General features: G+C 38.4%; 2 long non-coding RNA genes across 4 annotated transcripts; both read left to right on the forward strand.

The window, feature by feature from the left end:
- Positions 1-9,604: 9,604 nt before the first annotated feature.
- On the forward strand, positions 9,605-10,810 carry LOC113349287. Of its 3 annotated transcripts, none has more exons than XR_003360052.1 (3): positions 9,605-9,990; positions 10,131-10,201; positions 10,334-10,761. It is a non-coding gene; the product is annotated as an uncharacterized LOC113349287 (long non-coding RNA). The 3 variants fall into 3 exon arrangements; XR_003360050.1 differs by having other exon boundaries at positions 9,606-9,990; positions 10,131-10,206; positions 10,334-10,810; XR_003360051.1 differs by having other exon boundaries at positions 9,606-10,201.
- Positions 10,811-20,411: 9,601 nt separating this feature from the next.
- On the forward strand, positions 20,412-22,387 carry LOC113354030. The gene is made up of 3 exons (XR_003361647.1): positions 20,412-20,735; positions 21,429-21,477; positions 22,186-22,387. It is a non-coding gene; the product is annotated as an uncharacterized LOC113354030 (long non-coding RNA).
- The last annotated feature ends 845 nt before the right edge of the window (positions 22,388-23,232 follow it).

The following is a 23,232-nucleotide window of genomic DNA, read 5'->3' on the forward strand; positions in this document are numbered from 1 at the left end:
TCCAACAACTCTTAAATCTTGTAGTGTTGAGAAACAACCAAGGAACTGTTTTTATAAGTCTATCAAAGAACTTCAAGAGAACCCAAAAAGATTTATGTTTATGATTTCTTGTTTTCCAACTTATAAAAAACAGTTTCTGCAGATAGTTTTTAGTACTGCGAAGGGAAACTCTTTTGATAAAAAGAGACGTCCTAGATTCTTCAGAAAAGAAGACAATACTACTATCTTGATAAGAAGTATCAGAAATTGAGCAACGAATCAATTCATGCTTTGAGGTGATACACTCAGATGACTGAGATTTAAACTCCTCTTGTAATTCGTGTAGTTTATCACAACTAATTGGATTACGCAAAGGAGGAGCATTGCTCTCACTGATTAGTAAATCAATATCAACCTCAACATGAATATTATTCATCATAAATTGATTTAGCCTGTCAAGAGTTTATTGCTCTTTCTGGAGGTATAACTCAACATCAAGAGATAAGCTCTCAAGCTTCTTTTCAAGCCCTGAAAACACCTCAAGGGATTTTAAACCTGGTGGAGGTTTAGATAGAATTTCTTCTACAGATTTTATTAAATCAGTCATGGAAGAGAATTCTGAAATCCATGGATCTGGTGGTGCATTTATTGAGATATCATTACTGTCCATAGAGTCATATCGCTACAAACACAGACTTGTAAGGTCTTGAACGTGTTTGCCTGCTCTGATACCAATTGAAAAAGCGAGGGTCTAACAACACCACCCAATATTTCTCTTAGCAATCTGTATGGATTAACTCCGAAATACTTTGATATAGAATCAACTAGATAGTCAGACCTAATATAGAGAAAAGTATCTCAAGGAGTTAATATCTCTCTCTTGATTTGGTTTTTACTCAAGCTAAAAACAATAACGAGTCTTTATCAAATACAAGGAATACTTGGACGGTACCAAAGACCAATGTCCAAGGATCAATCAATATCAATCAACTACCAAAGGTTGGATTTCCAATTAATGATCACGAACACACAACCTGTATTATTTCAATTATATAAAATATAACGCGGAAAAGAAATAACACAGACACCAGAAATTTTTTTAACGAGGAAACCGCAAATGCAGAAAAACCCCGGGACCTAGTCCAGATTGAATAAACACTGTATTAAGCCGCTACAGACACTAGCCTACTGCAAACTAACTTCGTACTGGACTGTAGTTGAACCCTAATAAGTCTTCCACCGATCCAAGGTACAGTTGTATTCCTACGCCTCTGATCCCAGCAGGATACTGCGCACTTGATTCCCTTAGCTAATCTCACCCACAACCAAGAGTTGCTGCAACCCAAAATCACATACTTGATAATAAACAAATATGTCTCACACAGAAAAGTTTATCAAATGATAAATTTGTCTCCTACAGATAAACCCTAGGTTTTGTTCCGTATTTTGATATAAAATCAAGGTGAACATGAACCAACTGTTAATCCAGTCTTATATTCCCGAAGAACAACCTAAATTAATCAATCACCTCTCTACAATCCTTCCTGACTACACAAGCGTATTGTCGAGGAATCACAAACAGTGAGACGAAGATGTTTGTGACTTTTTTATCTTGCCTATCGGAGAACTCTCACGATCTCAAGCCATTCATTCGATTGTACTCGTACGATAGAAGATGCAAGATCAGATCACACAACTACGATAAAGTACTATCGGTCTGGCTTGACAATCCAAATGAAGTCTTTAAGTCGTTAACCTGGTTTTAGAGAAGAAAACCAAAGGTTAAAGGAGAATCGACTCTAGCGAGTGCACTAATATCACACGGACGTGTGGGGATTAGTTTTTCACAATGCTAGATGTCTCCTTTATATAGTCTTCAAATCAGGATTTTGCCTTAGTTACAAAGCAATCCATATTCACTGTTAGATGAAAACCTGATTTAGATTCAAGCTAATATTTCTTAACCGTTAGATCGAAAACTTAGCTTGTCACACACACTTGGGTAGACGTTTACTGGGTTTGTGAAAACCATGCCTAAACGTGTATGTGTATGTTGGTTCAACATAGTAACCCAAAAGGTTAACCTTATGCGCATTTCATATTAACCTTGTTCTTCTTCACCATAACTAGTTCAATTGACTCAAATGAACTAGTTAAAGAGTTGTTCAATTGTTATGAGATCTAATGTAACTACACAAGACACAATTGAAACAAAGATGATTCGATTCGATTGAATCGGCTCATGAACTTTATAGCCACGGTTTGCATAAAGCATTCATTAGTAATTTAAGTTTCATGTTCAGAGCACATCTTTAGATCATAACCTCTTAAGCTCACAAACAAGTTCCCGGTACAAGAACTTCCGTCAGTTCGCGGACTTGGCAAAGCCAATTCCTCCGATTTTTCTCAATCAACAAAGTTCGAAAATTTCGGATTAAGGAATAAATGGTTATGTAATCTAAACTCTCATTCCAATCATTAAGACATTCTCAGAGGACGTTATATAGCCGTTATTCACAGACCGTTTCGCGTCAGAGCAATTCTCAAAGTAAATGAAACTTATCATGACTTTCGTCACTAGGTGAAGATAAACTTGATCAAAGCGAAACGCTTTACCAGCACATGATTTTGAGATATCTCGGCTCGAAATATCAAATGTGTATGATCCAGTCTATATAGCATACGACTTTTGTCTCATAAGAAGTAGGAGATAGAAGAGATAGACTTTTGAGTGATAGATAAGTTCAAGTCTCCACATACCTTTTTGTTGATGAAGTTCCACGGTTCCTTGAGTAGATCTTCGTCGTTGTATGATGAATCGCCATGAAGTCCTTGAGCTCAACTACACTTTTCTATCCTAGTCCAAGACTTAACTATATAGGCTAGAAATCAAGACTCATAGTTTTGATCACTAACATTGACAAACATACTTGAGATAGCAACGCATGCGAGGTCGACCGAGCTATGCTCTAACATATTCGATACTTTCAAGATCAGGAAAAACAAATAAACCTCCATTTACCCCCAGAGTAATGGCCAGGATGAGGCTACAAATAAGACCCTTGGTCTTATTCTCAAGAAAAAATTGGACGAACACAAAGGACGATGGTGCGAATAATTACACAATGTGCTTTGGGCATAACGAACAACACGAAGATCCGCCACAGGTGAATCACCGTTCCTCCTCACTTATGGATCCGAAGCAGTCATCTCGACAGAAATTATCATGCCAACCATAAAAACCGAAGCCTGGGAGAAGAATATCACAGCAGATTTGATGCCGGAAAGGCTCAATGATCTAGAAGAAAGGAGGGAGACAACATTACAAAGGATGGAAAACTACCAACGAAGGCTATCCAGAGAATACAACAAGAATGTTAAGCTTAGAAACTTTGTAGAATGACAGTATGTGCTGAGAACCATACCACAATACCGGCGAGAGAAAAAGTGGGGCAAGTTAGCACCAACATGGGGAGGATCGTTTATAATACATGACATCGCCGGGAATGGATCTTACTACCTGCGTAATCTGAAAGGAGAAGTCCTCAGACACCCATGAAACGCTAAATACCTCAAGCCATACTATCCATAAAGAAGTGCAGTTCTGCACCTGCGTGAAGAGTACCGGAATAATAAGACAGCGTACCCGCTCGACGTGTTTCTATCTCTGGACGAGTAATAGCAGACCTCACCTTAGCAATTGAACAAAAGTTTTTGCAAAATAACTCTATTGGGGAAAGTAACAATGTACAATCTCTCGGGACTCCCCTATCAGCGTCTATGAGTGTACGACCATGGGGACGGCTTCCAGCAGAAAGAGATACCCAAACGATCACCAAGGCAACGGTTCAGCGGAATGGATGCCTGTAAATATTTTTAATAACGCATCACATATCCGGGAACGCAGCATCAACCCCCACCGTTTGGTGATCCTCTGGCCAAGGGTTAGCCAGTGGGGTGACAGGTCCAAAATCAATAACGAAGGTGCATACCTTCGTTACTTCCGTCAAACATTTTTTATTATCTAAATTTCAATATTAACTTACTTGCTGCCTAAAAATCAAATAAACTAATGATGCAGGTAAAGTAGAGTTGTACATATCCAAATAAACGATGATCCATTCCATAAAAGTTGATTACAATTTCGAGAAATTAAGCAAAGGATAAACAAAAGTAAAAAAAGATACATAAAAAATGTCCCAAAGCCAAGTAATCAACAAAGATAAACTTTCTACAATAAACACAGAAGTCTACTTCCCCTCAGAAGGCTCGACGCGATCAGCAGGATTCTTCGGTTGAGATGAAGGAACGCTTCCCCCCGAAGAAGAGCCTGAAGAGTAAGTCAAGGGCTCAGGCATAGGACGACGAGGTTACTTCTTAACAATATCATGCTCCTTTAGAAGGTTCTGTTCAATCTTGGTTAAAGTCTTGTTGATCTCCTCAGCCAGATGACAACGAGCCTTATGAGTAATAACGGTAGCCTTGAGCTCGGATTGCGACAACAAAGATGTCAAGCGGGCCACCTCCTTGGCTGCTTCCTTCGCCGATGCATCACTAGATCCAGCCAGCCCTTCGAAATACTTGGTTTGACCCACCTGGTACACTAGGGAAGATTGAACCTTTTCAAGCTTCTCATTTGCGAGGTTAAGCTGTCCCTCGAGCTCTGAAAAAGAAAACACAAAGGAGTTAGAGGACCAGAATCACAGAACCACTCTCAACCAAATAAATGTATACCTTCTACTCTAGCCGAAGCTATCTCATATTCATTAACTACAGCATCCCGGGCTTTGTCAAGAAAGTCATACTCCTCTGAAATTTTTTTATAATCTAACCGAAGAGTAGTAAGATCAAACTGACACTCATCCAACTCTACCTGTTTCATGGAGTCTAAATGACGGAGATGATCGACTTCGTTATTCATTTTTTCTATGCCCTTAGTAAGCCTGTACATATTAACTTCAAGATCCTTCTCAGAATCTTCTAAACGAGCGATGTCGGCCCGAGAAGCGGTCAAAGCATTACTAAGGGTATGAGCCTCAGCTCTGACATCATCTCTCTCCCGAACAAGTCGTTGTATATAGCCCTAGACTTCAGGATCATGGGAGGATCGAGCTTGATGCAACTCTTCTTCCAAGTTTGCTACCCTAACTTCCAAACAAGAAACATTCTCACGGGCCTCAAGAAGATTTTCACGAGTCCACAATAAAGCACTGTTAAACAAGCGACGATCGGAATTAAATTTATTTTGCATACCGACCATCTGCTCCCGCCTTTCTCGATGCCGTGCTGCCAGTTCGTTATGCTCATCGGCCCGGGTGTTCCATTTCTCAACTTCATCTTTAATCTTCGTTACTAATTCCTGAATTCGAAAATCTTGACGAGTCCTCTCATTTCGAAGCCATATTAACTCTCTGACATCACCCGCTGAAGATAAGGACGGGACTTTCAGACAGAACACTAAGAAGACGAAAGGGAGAAACCGCTAAGGAAGAAAACGAACCTTTGAAAGACGAAGCCTCGCTACGAAGCTTCTCCTCGTCAGCACCAAGTCGCTCTTTCCTTTTCAGCCGATTCTTCAAATCCAAAATCTCCTTGTCCTTAGCAGCGATGAGCACCTCAGCAGCGGTCAACTCACCTTCTCTGTGACGAAACTTTTACTCCAACTTAAGGGCCTTTGCCTTGAAGAACTGGTACAAGGTATGATTACAGTGTTCGCTTCTCATCATCTGCGTTAATAACAGAAGCAATAATTGTAAGTAAAAAAAAAAAAATCCACAACACTAGATCACTCGGCTCAGAGAGAATTTTCGACGCTTGACCTCAAGAATCCGCTGCTGAGGGAAACTGTATTGGTACCCATCATCAATTTCCATCATATCAGCAACAGAAGACGGGGGATCGACTAAAAGACTAGTGGAAGTAGCTCCAAAATCCTTCTCTCAGATCTCCGCAACCTCATCATAGGACGTTAATTGCATCTTCTGACGAGTGAAAGCATCAGAACTCTTCTCACCAGGGATCATTGGAGCAGGGTTAGGTACGAACATCAAATTCTTCTTCATCATGCAGTCAAGTGTAGCATCATCACCCTCTCAAAACCCTCCGAAGATGCCTCAGCGGAAGCCTCACCAACAACAACATTCTTTCTAGCATCAGAATTTCTCTTATCCTGGGTCTCCTTGTTAGCAAGGGCATCGACATCTTCACCAATAGAACCCTTTTCCATCTCAGTTGATTTTCCTCCACCAGTATCGCGAAGCACGTCCCACTCATCGTTTGGATGAATCAAGGAGAAGTCTGAAGCCATCCCCATAGCAGCACCAAGGTCATACTGCCCACCAGAGGAATAGATCTTGTCAAAAGAGAATTCTTGACCCAGCCCAGTAGGGATAGTTGTTTGAAGATCAACATCTTCGTTCCTCTGATTCGGAGGGGGAGGGAATGTTTGTCCGTCAGCGGGAATATCTCCTTGACCGCCAGGGGAAATTTCTTCTTCCGTAGCTCCACCGCCAATATCTCCTTGACCGCCAGGGGCAATCTCTTTCTCGCCATCTTCGTGATTGTGAGGAGAAGTCTATGTACGCTCCTTATCATCGGTAGCTTCTTCTTCCTCCTCGACAAGTTCATCGTTCACTGGGATAATAACCTCATCGGGAACTTCAGTCTCCTCAACAGCAACGGTGGATGATTGAACCAGACCTATCTTTTTCTTCTTCGTTATCTAAAGACATAGTATGGTGTTATTACGAAGACAATTATCCTAACCAATGAATTAAAAAAGAGGGCAATTTTTTCCTTACTCTGATCAAATCAAACTAAGAAGAAAATGGGCAGATATACACATTACAATCTCACAAAAAGTCATACCTTGACATTAGAAACATCCTTCGGAGGGATGGTAGTGTCAGAACTTTTCTCTTCGTTTACATCAGCAACATAGAAGGCGTACTCAAAGTTCATACCATCAAAATTTAACTGCCAAGGGCAAAAGTTACCATAACGAGCTGGAGCACTGGCACGAGTCTGACTACCAGCCTCGAAGGCCCCCACGGTTGTCAGCAGATGAAAGTCATCGTACTTATAATTCTTAATCAACTCATAATTGAGATCATCATCGGGAGCATAAAACTTAACGTCGAAAGCTTCGAGCTCGTGCCTTACCTTTAATGCCTCGAGATCTATGTGTTTAAAATTAACCTTCTTCTTACCAACTGTGACGCTTCGTATAATTGAGGCAGTATCAGGTTCATCGGCTTTACCCGACGACGGCCTCTTCGGGGGACTCATATCCGAAGCTTTCCTCTTAGTTGGCGGATTTTTCGATGGGTCAGCCTTCGGCGCATCAGCTTTGACAGATTTCCCCTTCACCGGAGCAGTAGATGGTGGGACCGTAGACTTCTGAGAAGACTTCATAGTAGGGGCAACATAACGAAGAGGCTGTACATCTAGCGGCCCAGCACGTTAAGGAGTAGGATATGGCGCATTCGTCGGTTCAGCACGTTGAGAAGCTTGAGGACGGTTAACAACATAACGGGAACCCTGAGAACCCCTCGGTGGATCCCCTCTCTGGGTAGATGAAACTCGGGGACCATATGCTGACGAAGTCTTCTGAGCTCGAGGATATGGCTAGGAAGACCTAGGTGGACTACCCTTCGGCGGAGATACATCAGGACTCTTGGATGGAGGAGATCTGTAAGGGCTCGATTGTGGAGTCTGATATGGAATCCGATGACGATCAGCCATATCTACGAACAAGACGAAGATTAAATAAAGAATGTAATGAAGTTCATAAAATGAAATTTTGTAGACTTGGGTAGTTCACCAGAAGTATCATCAGAAACTCAGAGATAAGTAACCCAATAAAATCTAAAAACCCTGAAATCCACAAAATAGAGGAACCCTAATCCAGTGGTGACCATCAAAAACAAGCTTCAACAATCAACGTGGAATCCTTAGGTTTCATGATAAAGAACAGGGGCAAGTATATATACTTTCGTATATTTGTTCTTCATCATGAAACCCAGGTACGGTAGCAGAAAAAGAAAATTGATCGAAAGCAAACAAGAGTTGGAAGAACTCCATACCTGAATCAGAAGTATCAATAAGAGGATGAAGATGATCTGCAAACACTTGACGAGCAGCGACAATGGCGAACCTCCAAGGATCTTACTAAAACTAAGAAGCACCAGCAGGAGTAAAGAACTAAATAACAAAAGAATAAAATGAAGAGGTTCATAGAATATAAACTGACAAGAGAATAAAGGAAGAATAAAACTTATTTCAATAACATCCTCTCTTCTATTTATAGCAGAGATGATAAAACCGTCCCATGATTCAGGAAGGAGTTATTGCAAGGAGTGGGAAACGTGCCCTAAAATCTAGTGGAAGTTATTGTGGAAAGATGAAGAAGCTATGAAGACAGTTTTCTTCTGACTTTGAGTTACATCCAAATCAGAAGAAAAGGGGCAAATTGTATACACATAATTCATCATTCTCCACGTGTCAGAGGAATTACACGTGGAGGACGCATAACCTGAGACATCAAGATACGATGCCACGTCTCTACACCCAAAGGGCGTCTGTCATCTGCTCATGTTCATCATCAAGCGGATCTGATGGCTAAGAACCCAGGGGGCACTAAAGTATCGAGCCACTGAGAAGTACTGAAGAGCACCCTAAGATCTACTTTACTCTATCTCGAGGAGGACCCAAGATCAACAGTGAAGATTGCAGTTACTGACACGGATGTGATGGGAGCCGCAGACACCTGTTTGGCGCGTGCAGGCAGACCAACCACCCGCATTAAACACTCTAAACATAGAGTACGTGTCAACTAACCTATGGAGGAGAAAGAGGTGACCCATCGTTACCATACGTGACCGCTGGAGGCATCGGTTGAGAACGAAGATACCAGCGGGATCAGCACAAAGAACAAGAAAATAAGATTGCTACTGTCCCTGATAGTGGACCCCATGTTTTATCCCTATAAATACCCCTCTCCACTGAGAGAGAAGGGGTCGAACAGTTTTTAGTGAGCTAGAGAAGATGTTAGGAGAGAGAAATAGGTAGAGTAAGTATGAGCTCTATTTCCCCCTTAGCTTCGTTATTCACACAGAATCATTTGACTATCTTTTGTAACTACTGAATACATAGTGAAACACAACCCCCGTGAATATAGGCCTTAGTGCTGAACCACGTAAATCATCGTCTCATTTACATTCAACACTTTATTTTCTGTCTTTATTATTATGCTTTGATTTACTGTACTTCTCAAACGTATGAATAAATAAATTACTCCCCACCAGTGAAAAATGGGCTAAGACATAATGAAACAACACAAACTAAGTATTACGGTGTAACATCAAACGAGAAGCGTTGTTGACTAAATTAAAAACGTGTTAGCGTGAGAACTTTTGTTGACTAAGACTGCGATACTTAGTTGAGCCTCGCTGACTAAAGTCAAGACGCCGTTGTGTAGGACTTTCGTTGACTTGTACAACGACGTGTGGATAGAATAGTTTTTATAATATATACATATTTAATTGTATGGTTTGGATCCACTCTTCTAAAATATGGATGGCCAGAGATGAAACATCTCACACGAGCATATCTATACCAAATTAGCAGAGAGAGAAACCAAATAACTTTTTCTCTCCCTCTCTCGCTTATCTTTTCTCTCTTTCTCCCTCACCAGCTTATCAAATCCACTTCTTCCTCTGTAAATCTTAATTTCAACACATGGTAGACCGATATCCATTTTGATTTTGGTATTAGGGTTCCTTATTTTCGTCGGCTGTTTTTCTGTTCTTCTCAATCCCTTTGTATAATTAAACAAATCTAGGGTTTTAGTTTTGAAGAAGAATGTTTGGAATTCCTTTCGTAGTTTGTAAGAATCAGTAACAAACCCCCAAATTCTTACTCTCTTTTATGAATTTTTTTGCTCATTTTTTATCAGATCTGAGGTTTCTTTCATTCGCTGCAATTTATTTGTATTGAATCGCATAATTATGTGTAAGTTATTTTTATTTTGGGTGATTCAGGTCTTAGAATCGACTGTGAATGAAGTTGATGAGTCTGGGGTTTTGATTAGCGTTCTAGTTCTTCTCAAATTTATAAATTTTCTCAAGTAGCTATGGTTGAACTTCATTCAGGGTTCTCGTGAGGAAGGTGTGGTGGTGGTGATGAAACAAAAGAGTAATTTGGTTCAAATGAAACATCTGAGGTGAGGTTAGTTAATTTTATTTTGCCTCTGTTTTATCTTTCTGGGTTCTAGTTTTCACTCGAGTTTTTGATTTTATTCTGTTGATTGTAGGCTGGTTGTTGGTCTAATTTTTTATTAGTCTTCTCTCTGCAGTTTGGTCTCGTTCGTTAATGGAATCGAGATGTTGAAACAAGAGGCAATCTTAAACAAGAGACCAACTGAATTGCACATTAAGTGTTAGGGGAAAAGCCTGAAAGAAAAGGGGTAAAAGTTCTTATTATATTCTCTCTATCAGTAATGGTATGGATGATTTGTCGGTAGGTAGAACTCGTATATTAGGTTTCACTACAATATCATAGTTATTTTAATTAAATATCTAGGATAAGTTGTAGACATCAGTAGTGTTTTCTGTTTGACTTTTGATTGGTTTCAGGGTTTTGTAATTCGGTTGATTGATTTGGATCCAATTATCTTGTATTAGATCTTTGTGACCGCTTCCTATTTATATTTCATCGGATGTCTGTCTTGGGGTATGAACTTAAAGTATGCCTTCAGCTGTGATAAATGATTGTGCTTTGAAACCGTGTTTCGATACTGATTCAGTTTTATATAACTGATTCAGTTTATAAATCACACGAGTAAGAACCTTAAGTTTCCTATGTGTGTAAGTTTGTTTTAGTGTTATGGTAATGGGCATATATCATACCGATTGTCCTCAGTGTGAAACGAAGGAGAAAGAAGATTTTTTGTTTGAAGAAGATTGCTGGATTAGATTGGTCCTGACTCGTACAATCTGTTACTGGTCTTAAGGAGAGATTAAGGGGACCTCGGAAACTCTATTGTCCTTGTTGTGAGTTAGCTGTGTTAGTAAACTGTTACTTTTCCGAACAATGTGTTTCAATTGTTAGTGTAGGATCATAATCTCGCAACGATAATGTCTCAGCGAAATTATCAACAACACAACAACGTCGCATAACAATTTCAGAAATGATACGATAAACGACGTTAACTAAAATCACGAGAAAAATGTGATAGTCCTGCGAAAATTAGAGAGCTTGCGAGATTAACATTTGTAAGGTTGCGAGAATGCCGCAGACCATACCCGAAAATAAAGGACAGATTAGCTGTCATCCACTATGTATTTCCCTATAAATAGTAAAGAGATTTTTTTGAATAAGAAACAAGTAAATAGGAGAGAGAAAGTCTGATTCCTTTATCTTTTCTTGTAAGAACATTCAAAGATTGATCAATAAAATTAATAGTGTAAATCTAAAAATGAGTTGAGTAATAATGAAATCATACGAGGGGTGTAGTGTAAGATTTCATGCAACTACATAATGGCGCTAGAAACAGGGACGTATTGAAGATTATTCTAGAAAAAATTGAAGATTAATATTGAGATTTGTGAAGATTTAGAGTGATTGATTAAGAATTTTACATAATTTCTTGAAATTTGTTAACATTGAAGAAATGGCTAGAAGAAGAAATACATCTGAACAACCGACTACAATTTGAAGAAGCAAGAGAATTGCTGGAAGAGAAAGAAGTGAAATGGGAGAATCTACTAGAATGAGAAGTAATAGAGAAAATCAAATTCAACCACCAATTCAACAAACACTAGTACAAGGGAGGAATACAGATTATGATAGGGTGAGTATACACACTTGGTAATCAAATTCAGTAGAAGAAGTAGAGGAAGAGCCACAAACCAGAAGCATAGACAGGTAGAGAGAAATCAAGAAGTAGATGAAGGAATAATTCATGAAAATGAGGAAATTGGAGCGTTAGAAACTTTGAGACGAAGAATGCATGAAGAAAGGAGAGCTGAGGCAGAAGAACGTGCAAATCTAACAAGGCAAAATCACGAATTGAGGATGGAAAATATGAGACTACAGAGTAGAAGATCGATAAGTATTACAAAATCATATTCAAGATCAACTAGAAGAGAGATGAGACGAAACTCACCCACAATTAATGCTATTCAAGAAGAAATATCAAATCCTAATGAAGAATATCGCGAAAATAGAGAAAGAGCTGATGATCGTTATGTTCCACAAAACGAAACTTTTGATGATAGGAAAAATGGTAGAAATCAAGAGAATGGACAACATCAGGAACGAAATGATCAAGATGGCGAAGGAAATCGAGAGGAAGGAAGGAGAATTTTACATGAGAGAGAAACTCAAAGAAATCAACAAACAATTGAAGAAGAAATTGAAAGACATTACGCTGAACAAGCACATTTAATTTGCGAACGTGAAAGATTGAGAGCGAAAATGGAAGAACAAGAGCTTCAAGAGACATTTCGCTAGAACACTTACGACAATCGAGAAAGAAGGCGTACACAAAACCAGAATAACGGTAATATCAATGAAGAATACGATAGAATACAGAGGATGGCTGAAAGACAGCGAACGAAATCAATAAGAAATGAACAAAATCATGAAGGGGAAAGTGAGAGACATAATCATATGCGAATTCAAGATAGAGATGAAGAAGAAACTCGCAGAAGAAGACGAGATGAGGATAATGAAGAAAAAATGCAAAATTTCGCGAGAGAAGAAAGATATGAACGCAGAAGAAGAGAGGCGAAATTAAAAAGACCAATGGATCAAAATTCAGGTGTAAATAAACAAATCTTGAAAGAGTTAGAAGAAATGAGAGGAATGCTAAATAATAGAGGAGAAGTAGGCAGAAGACAATTGGATGAAGCTATAGAAGAAGCTGCGAAAACTCCATTTACAAGGGAAGTACAATTAGTAGGAATACCACCGAAATGCAATTAGCCCGCATTAACCAGCATTTTTGATGGAACAACTTGTGCAATTCAACGCATTAAATCCTACGTGAGGTGCATGTTGCAATGGAAAAATCATGATGTTGTATTATGCAAGTATTTCGCATCCAGCTTAACAGGGGAGGCGTTAAAATGGTTCGAAGGTCTACCAAAGAATACAATAACATCCTTCAATCATTTGCAGACTACATTCCTAGGGGCATATATAAGTAATAATTCTTCGCGACCTGGTATAGAAGACGTGTTTGGATTAAAACAGAGGATTGGCGAAAGTCTGAAACACCTGACTAAAAGATGGAGAACTATGTGTAGAAAAATGGCTGGTCGTGTAGATGAGAGATATCTTATATTGTCATTTATCAATGCTATGTTTGCAACAAACCTATTGTATGTCCAAATTTTCAGAGTCAAGAATACGATCACAATGACTGAATTGCGAGAACTTCAATAAGAATACATTGCTAGAGGAAAGGAAAAATGAGATGGAGTCGTACCCAGTTGCGAACACCAGCTCACAAACAACGAATGCAAGCTTATTGCCTAAGCTAATAAACACAGTAGCGAATACTTCGCAAGTACAACAAGAGAAGGTGACGGGTAACAATCAACAGAAACTGGTGTCTATGGGAAGCAAAGATCAAGAGGAGTATGAAAGAGAAAGAAATTTCTACAATCGTGCTGGAAATAAAAAAATTCAAAGACTCGATCAACCACAAGAAACTTATGGAGGTCAAAGAAAAAACTATAATAGAGGACAAGGAGGTCACAAGGTAATATGGGAAGAAATCAAGATGCCACCTTTAAATGCAAGTGTGGAGAAAATATGGGAAGCTATAATTTTGATGAAGAATATACCAACACCATGGAACATGGGAACAGAACCACCTCCAAACCACAGAAGCCATGAGTTTTGTTCTTATCATCATTTTCATGGACATACAACAAATGATTGCAGAAATGTAAAAATAATTATTTTGAGAATGGTAGATCAAGGAAAACTAAACCACTTTTTGGTAGGGCATCCACAATCTCAACCATTGCCACCACCACCAGAGCATCACAAAGTAAACACGATGAAAAAGAAGGAAACATTCTTCATAGAAGTTGGTGCAAAAGCATAGAATCTATTCTGTCACTCTATCGTACATTCATATAAGACAATCGAAGATTTTCATGACGATGTTTTGAGTAGAGTATTCACAAGAGATAACGATGGAAGAGAAATTATGAATATTGCGAAAATCTCGCCACTAGAAGAATGGAAGAAACAGATCATTTCTTTTACCGCAGAAGAAATTCCCGAAGGAGAAGAGGTACATGATAATCCATTGGTAGTAAAATTAGAAATTAATCCAAAACCGAAAGAAGATGAGGATGATAAAGCTGAAGATTCATGGGCAATTAATAGAATTTTAATCGATGCGGGAAGCTCTGTGAACAACTTATTTTATCATACTTATAAAACTATGGGAGGAAGAGATAATGATCCTATACCATCAACATATAAGATATATGGTTTCAATGGTACATCTAGCAAGCCTAAAGGGGAGGTTACTATGTGAATTCCATTGAAGGGAATATCTTCCGAAATCTTATTCTGTGTCGTTGATGTAGAATCACCCTACAATGCGTTAATTGGTCGACCTTGGATACATGGGATTCTAGGTGTAGCTTCAACTTTCCACCAGTGCATTAAATTCCCTCACTCCAGCGGTGTAGGAATCATAAAGGGAGATTGGGTTGAAGGAAATAGTTGTTACGAAACTGAGATAGAATCTTGCGAAGGAAGAGCAAACAAGAAGGAAAACTGGCGACACAAAATCAAAGATACATAGAGAAGTGAGAGGTTGATGGTGGATGCAATCGAAAGAAAAGAAGAAGAGATGTTGCAAAACTAATGCTAGCTCAGAATAAAAATGATGAACATACCACTACCAAGGAAGCAGTAGCAGAAAATAATAAAGAAGCAGAGGATGACAAAGGTAATAAAAAAAAGAAATGTATGAATGATTAAGTTGTTGCGACATTCTCGCAATAAGTAAGATTCTCAAAACATTTTATTGAATGACAAAATTGAGATTGCGAAATCCAAATACAATATGATGATGTGCGAGACTCTCGCAGAGATAATGAATTTTACAGAAGACAATCAGAGAAAAATGACAAAAGAGAAAGGGGCGACCTTTATGGCGTACACCCTAGTTCGCGAATGCAATTTCACAAGAGGCAAATGTAAGACCTAAAGTACGTCATATAAGGGGGTACCTGTTGCATGGCTCAGGGAAAGGCTACACCACCACCAGAACCTGAGTCATGGAGATTTTGGGGTCAATAAAGCCCATCCGGGAGAGGCACCTTGGATTCTCAGCTTAAGCATATGACTTAGGTTGGGCGACTAAGGTAATAAGGACTCTCCCAAGGAGTGCAGATATGATCAAGGCGCCGAGGTACACGGTTGAGTCAAGAGTGCCAGGGACGTTTGAAGCGTACTTTGCCATTCTTGACAAGTTTTGACTTATACTGCACTCGGCCTGAAGAAAACCCCACTTACGGTGAGTCTCGTAACCATAAGCCCTATAGGTAAAAGGGATAAGAGGCTGCGAAAACAACTGGTTGTTGTTAAGACTGGATGGGAGGAGCTAACCTTGTATGGTACATGTACGCCTCCTTGAAGGGGCAACCAGGGGGGAGATAAGGGCGGCACCCTCCATTAGGGAGCTGATAAGTGTTTAAAGACGCAAATGTCATGAGGCTTTTTATTCGCAAGGGTATTAAGGCTTGTCATATTTGTGCAACAATCCTGAAGAGGCAATAATATAAAAGAAAAAGATAATACGAGATCAATGAGTTTTCGCATGAAAATGCGAAGACGTCCTGCGATTTCGTCGCAAGACGGCAATGTCATGGGGCTTTATTTTCGCAAGAATATTTAGGTCTGTCGTATTGTCGCAACATTCCTGAAGAGGCCACAATACAAAAGAAAAAGTTAAGGCAAGATCGATGGGTTTTTGCATGAAAGTGCAAGGACGTCCTGCAATTTTGTCGCAATGACAAGAGGTGGCATAATAAGACCTTTAATTAGGAAGGCAAAATAAGACCACATAGGAATGATATTTTGAAAAGAATCAAAATTCACTTCGCATAAGATTGCGAAGTTATACATAATTAACTGCGAAATTGAGGCATAAAATAAGAAAAATTTATAAAATCTCTCATTTGGATACAAATAACAGAGGCAAGTATGGGAATGAATGAAATTAAAAAATGTTATTTGTTTCCATATGATTGATTTACACAAAGATTCAAAAATTAATGATTATATTGATTAACTGTGTTGCAAGGAAGAATTGTTTTAATGAATGCAAGTCAAAATGAAAGAAACTCAAATATACAGAAAGAAGGAATAAATGTACACGCATTACAGAGAATCAAAGAAAGAAACAAAGACTACTTCTTAGTTTATCCTTCATTATCTTCATCAGACTTGTTTCCTTCTTTGTCTGCGTCAGAATCTTCATCACCATCAGAACCTTCATCACCATCAGATTCTTCATCATCCGCTTCACTATCAGAAATAATCAGATTGGGAGTATTCTGTGGGATCTCTTGCAAGAGACAAGGATAATCAGAATGAGGGATATTATGATCGTCACAAACCATTTGGATAGTTTGATTGCGAAAATGCATAACATCATTCTTAAAATTCACAACAGTGATCTTGATTTGATTCTTTAATCTAGAATACTTGTCGTTGAGAGAAGAAAGATTCTTTGCGAGTTCCTCCTTTTCAGCTTCGAGTTCCTAAATCTTTTCACAATATCTACTTTCAGAATCTGCGAGCAAAAGAAAATCAATTATTAACTTGATGAAAATTCATAAGAAGCAAAAGATTAGTAAAGAAGAGCAGTTAGTAACCTTCTCTGTCAGAAATCATATCTCTAATCAAGGCTGTATGCTCAACTTGGAGACTAACATTTACACCTAAACCTTTTCTGGCATCATCTAAGATTTTCGCATCCCAAACAATTCATCCTCATTACTTATAAGAAGACGAGAACGAATTTGGTTTTCCCTTTCGCAGAGCTCGATGTTCTTGCGGCTAGCTTCATCTCGTTCAAGTTGAACTTCAAGAAGAGTCTCTTGGAATTTCTCCAAAGCCTTAGCATCTTGATCAGATATGCGATCCTTATCATCTATGAGACCCTAATTTTGGTTCTTAACTCATTGGTTTTCTCTTTAGAATCAAGAAAGAGACGCTTAAATCAGTTGGCTAAGCCTAAACTAGATCTATGGTCAATTTCTAAGAGGCGAAATTTATATCTAAGATCATTCAAAGAAAGAGATGAAATTCTATCATTTGAGAAACTATTTAAGAAATTATTAAGACGCTCAAGAAGGGTATCATTATCCAAGGCATTAGGAAATGAACGAAGAAGGGTAGCTTCATCAGAAAGACCATAAATGTCTGCAAAAAGGATCATTTAAATAAGATAAAACAACAGGATGAATGAATGAAGGGAAAAGAGAAAAGTAACATACCGTAAAGCTGATTATTAGCTTGCTGAAGACTAGAGATTTTTTTCTAATACGAAGAAGAATCAATTTCTAGTTGTCTATTTTTCTCGCGAAGACCTTTAACTTCAGCTTCCAATTCTTCATTCTTTGTGCGAAATTGAAGATTCTTCTTTTCAAGATTTTCGCGTCTCCTCTCTAGATCTGAGGCAACAACGAAAGAAGCTTTTCCAGCCTGCGAGAAAATATAAAAATTATTAATATAGAAAGAGATTTTGAGTTATGACAATGAAGAAGTAAAAGGATGAAAGTATACCAGACTATTAAGAGAATGCAAGAAGTCGGGAGTCACTGATCTAGAAACTCCACGAAGAGAACTATCACCATCCAATAAAGGGACATCGCAAATTGTAGCGAGAGCTTTGCAGGTATTAGCGAATTGGCTATCTCCCATTCCTTGCAGAGAATCATAAAAGAGGACAGAGAGCTTAGCCATAAAAGATTCAGGTGGAAAATCTTCACTTGCGGCAAGTTCATCATTATCCTCATCATCCTTGTCACTTTCGAAATTTTCATGAGAAGGAATATTTGAAGGAAAAGAAGAACAGACTTTCCTTTTCTTTGAAGGAGGACCAGTTGATTTTTCCCTGCGAAGAGCACCTTTTCCTTTATTACCAGTCTTCGCAACATCGGCAGGTTCTTCTATTTCAGCAATAATCTTCACACACAGATAGAAATAAGAAATGGAAGCAACAATATACTGTTTAAAATCATAAGAGAATATTTCTTACCTCATCTGTGTATGAGTGAAGAGCTAACAGAGTACTAGCTTTCCCAGTCCTATTATAACTATCTTTCAGTTTTTGGATCTGCAGAATGTCGCAAGAGTTAGCGACCAAAATAATAAAGACAAATAAAGAAATATAAAGTGAGCTAAACGGGAAGAAACATACCTCCTTCTCCTTCTCGGGCCAATAGAAAACCCAAGGTTGATAAGCGGCGAGATTCGCAGGAAGAACATTTGACCCATCAATGTAAGGTCCTTTTAACATTAAAGGAAAAACACATCATTTATCATCTTTGGATTGGCGAGGAGTTGTGTTCTTACCAGAATGCCAGTCAATGTATTGCATGAGAATTTTAACTTCATCAATGTTATCTTTCCTTTTTAAGCGAATACCCCAGCGAGTATTCTCTTTCTTCATGGAGATCAGTTCATAGTTCTCAAAGAAAATCGCTACTGTGTATTTATCAGCAATTATCTCTAGGTCTGCGAATTTAGGATCCCTAAGTTCTTTGGAATACAGAGATCCTTTACCAGCACCACGGTTAGCGAACTCTAGCATCAGACGGATGCAGTCCCCACTCAGTTGGAAGATAGCTCGCGAAAATCCCGAGTGAGCGAGAATTTCATAGAATAGAGGAATATCTGGGTCATAAAGAGGAATGGGGAGACCTGCGAGAATCTGACTTAACGAAATTATGATTGATTGATCATCACAATACTGATCAGAGAAAAGTTTGACAGAAAGAATTGACTTGGCACTTTCACCAGGAATGGTAGAGAGTGTGAAACCTTTCTCAACAAGATCTTTTTGGACATCTTTTAAATTCTTCTCATGTCTATGACCACTTGGAGGCATATTTGAATATAGAGTATGGGAATGAATAAAAAGTAAGAAGATTGAAGGGGAAAATTACAGTAGCAGAACTTGCAGAAGAATAATAGAGTTGCAGAGATGAGAGAATAAAAAGAGAAGAGAAAGTAAAAAGAAAGTGGAAAGAAGAGTATATAAATGAGATTTTTTTACTCGAAGAAATAAACACCATTAAGACGAAAAGACGTGAGCGGTTGAAAAGCAGCGGTTACAGAAGACGTGTCAAGAAACAGATGGAAGAAAGAATACGTGTGATAAATGCAGAATACGAAGAGATGAACAGCTGCGGCATTTCTCACATCATTCTCTACTTTGCAGAGAAGATATGATAAGAGGCAAGATGTAGGATCAGAATCTCGCAACGATAATATCTCAGCGAAATTATCAACAACACAACACAACAGCGTCGAAGAACAATTTCAGAAATGATACGATAAACGAAGTCAGCTAGAATCACGAGAAAGATGTGATAGTCCTGCGAAAATTAGAGAGCTTGCGAGATTAAACATTTGTAAGGTTGCGAGAATGTCGCAGACCATACCCGAAAATAAAGGACAGATTAGCTGTCATCCACTATGTATTTCCCTATAAATAGTCGTTCAAGTTGTAAAGAAAGAGAGATCTTTTTGAGTAAGAAACAAGTAAATAGGAGAGAGAAAGTCTAGAGCATAGGTCATTCCTGATTCCTTTATCTTTTCTTGTAAGAACATTCAAAGGTTGATCAATAAAATTAAGAGTGTAAATCTAAAAATGAGTTGAGTAATAATGAAATCATATGAGGGGTGTAGTGTTGGATTTCCTGCAACTACAGTTAGATACAAGTAGATGAAGTAAAACAATTGTTGCATGTTGGCAACTTACTTCCTAACATTTTTTGCTACCGTTTAACTTCTTCTTTTCTGAAAGTCCTTTACTGGTTACTTGTTGGATGAACGGGCTGAACCCTGACTTTTAGATTATCCTATTTTTCTTTAACAATGTCTAGGATAATTTGTATTCTTTGTGTACTATGTAGGGTGCTCATGATTCTGGAATGCAAAATCCTTTTTGTTTTTGTAAATCTTTTGACATACAATTATTACTTCGATGTAAATTTAAGCTTATTTTTTAGGGTTAGTAAATAAGGATTCTGTTCTTTATGCTTACACTATGTAAATGTGTGTGTTAGAATACTAATATTTTCAGTTTTGAATATCTCTTGTCCAAGTTAATTATAATAATGTTAACTCATAACACATTTCTGTGATGGTTTTTTCCAGTTACTGCTATATCACCTCAGCTCATAAGGTTCAACCGGCTATTATCTTTATTGATGACCGAGTAAAAAAAAATATTATCTTTATTGATGAGATTGATAACTTTTTGGGGTAGCATCGTGCAACTAATTGCGAAGCTTTGACAAACATGAAGACAGAGTTCCATGGCTCAGAGAAAATGGCTTAACAGCTAACAAAAGTCTGATGCTTATGAATTATAGCTTATGGTTTCTGCTACATAAGCAATCATATGCATAAGATACAATTCATCTCCTGAAAATCTGAAGTTGTACATCACTTAGGAAGGAGTCTGGTCACCACTCTCATCCAAGGTTAGTGTTGATTTTTTAAAACTTAGAACAATTAATACTAGATAATACTTATGAGATACATGAGCACAGTAGTTAGAGCTCCTAGTAAACTAATAGATGAAGCAATACTTATTTCTGAAACTTTTCTCTTCTTATTAATTTGTTCTTGCTCTTGCTTAGTTACAATTTGAACACATCATGCCTATTTATAGGCACCACACAGCTGACTGTAGTTTCTCTAGGAAACTCTTAACAAGACCGACCTTAGAGTATCTAAACTTTTCTTTTCTTAACAACCATTTCTAACTTTGACTGACCTTATAAATTCTAGGTTTTTCAAGTCATTTCTTGTCACATACAACAAGCTTTGCAAACTCTATCTAACTCTAGAAATTTCATCATTTTATAATTTATACTTATCTGACCGACTAACTAGCTTTTTCTAGACTAAACCAACAATTACAAATTAAAATATTGCAACAGTCAGACTTGATTGTTTCATACTTGAACGAAGTTCATGTCACAGAGTTTTCGTTATCTTCAATGTGTTTCTTTGACCACTTTTATATAAAAAATGTTAGCCTACAGATAAATCATTCTCAAATGCAACCTTATAAGTTACAGGTGCCGTTGGATTGAAAGAAAGCCTTGTCTTATTTTTATGAATCTAATACAATGAATCCCATGTTTTGACACTCAGTCATTGTGTTACAGGTATTTCTGGATATTATGGAAAGAGTGAATCTTCTGATGCCCTCAAAAGGTATGGAATGTGCTGTTCCGCTGTTATTTATTGTCTAAGTATCAATCAGTTCTTGTTCTTTGATTCCCGAATAACATTTCTGTCATTATGGGTAGTGTTTTGCATTGTGACTTGACTGGTAAAATACTCATGAAATGCTTTTCTATGGTATGCCTGACCTGAAGTTGGGAATTGAATGATAACATTGGCCTTGACCAGTATAGTCTAAAGTTTTGCAAATTCAATGTCTTGTACACACTCTTGCTATGTGTACTAATCCCAGATAGTTTCCGTTGCAAGAAAATCATAGTAGGAGAAGACACTTGGACTTTGGGAATCGACAAGTGACAACATCCTACAGAAGCAGAAGAAAGCTCAATGACAAACGATAAGCCTTATGTGTACTAAGACTTAGTCATGCTATTAGTCAGTGTAGCCTAATGTAATAATAATCTCTAATGTTACTAGTTTCTAGATCATTGATTGCATATGTCCTTATATGCCTCTACTGACTTACCTAAACCCTGATAGATCATGCACATTTCTTATCAAGTATATGCTTACATTTAACCTGGCCACATTGCAGACATACCATTTTAAACAAATACATGCCTTGTTTAACAATTTTACATTCAACATTATTAAGGATGATCCTGTATTGATGTTAATTTCCAAGTTATGACCTCTTTGCAGTTAAACTTCTAATGCCCAAACTTATTTGCTCTACAGGTGCTTTCCAGTTCTGGATTGGGCAGGTCATTTCATCTTTTTGCTGTGTTTTGATACAGTTTGTATTTATAAGGTTGGTCTGCACTGATTGCAAGAAAGCATGCGGACAAAGTCATCAAAACATGATGACACACGCCCACAGCCAAGAAGCCCATCCCGTCGACGTCGGATCTTCGCCCGAACAAATCCAAGGAAAGAAGTTAAAGGATGTACCAAAAGCACGGTGTACTGCGAAGCACCAAATAACTCCCGAAGAGTTGATTTATCTCATCCCCAAAAGAAGCCAAGATCAACGGTGAAGAGAAGGTTGACTGACATGGACGTGACAGGGGAAGAAGACACTTGTCTGACACGAGCATGCGTCTCAACTACCCGCATTAAACACTCTGAGCAGTGTACGTGTCGATCAACCCGTGGAACGAACGAGGATGACTCTGCGTGATCAAGCAATGAACGAAGACCTCTGCGTGATGGACACAAAGCACAAGAAGATAAGGTTCTAACGGCTCTCAGAAACGGGTCCCACACTCTAACCCTATAAATACCCCATGAGTTCTTTTTCAAAATTAGTCTGAAAACAAGATTCATGATCGCTTATTAAAAAAAATTGTATTTCAAAAACTATACCCATGAAATCTTTGCATTTCTCTTCTATTAAGGGCCCTTGGGCAACTCATTTCATTCTATTTCAATAGTCTTGCGGGTACGAATGACGCTAACCCTATCCTCGTGGATATCTTTGGTTCTCCTTATTTATTTCCCTATGCAGGAAAGGATTAAACATGGAGAAGATATTAGAGGCAGGAAAAACCAAAGCCTCATCAAAGGAGACACCGAGGGTTACCTCGGTCATGACCCGAAGCAAGCAGAAAGGAGACAAAGCTAAAACAACTGCTCAGAGGCAGGATGCTGCGGAAATCACTTCACCTATGAACACTAACTCCATAGCAGCCGCGGCCCTCAAAGCTGCAGCCACGAAGACTGTTGTGGCCCCCCAGACTACAGAAGCTAACAAGACTTGGGTCCCAAGCCAAATCCATCAACAAA

This window comes from Papaver somniferum, chromosome 2, assembly GCF_003573695.1.
Source record: "Papaver somniferum cultivar HN1 chromosome 2, ASM357369v1, whole genome shotgun sequence".
In the NCBI taxonomy this organism is placed as follows: Eukaryota; Viridiplantae; Streptophyta; class Magnoliopsida; order Ranunculales; family Papaveraceae; genus Papaver; species Papaver somniferum.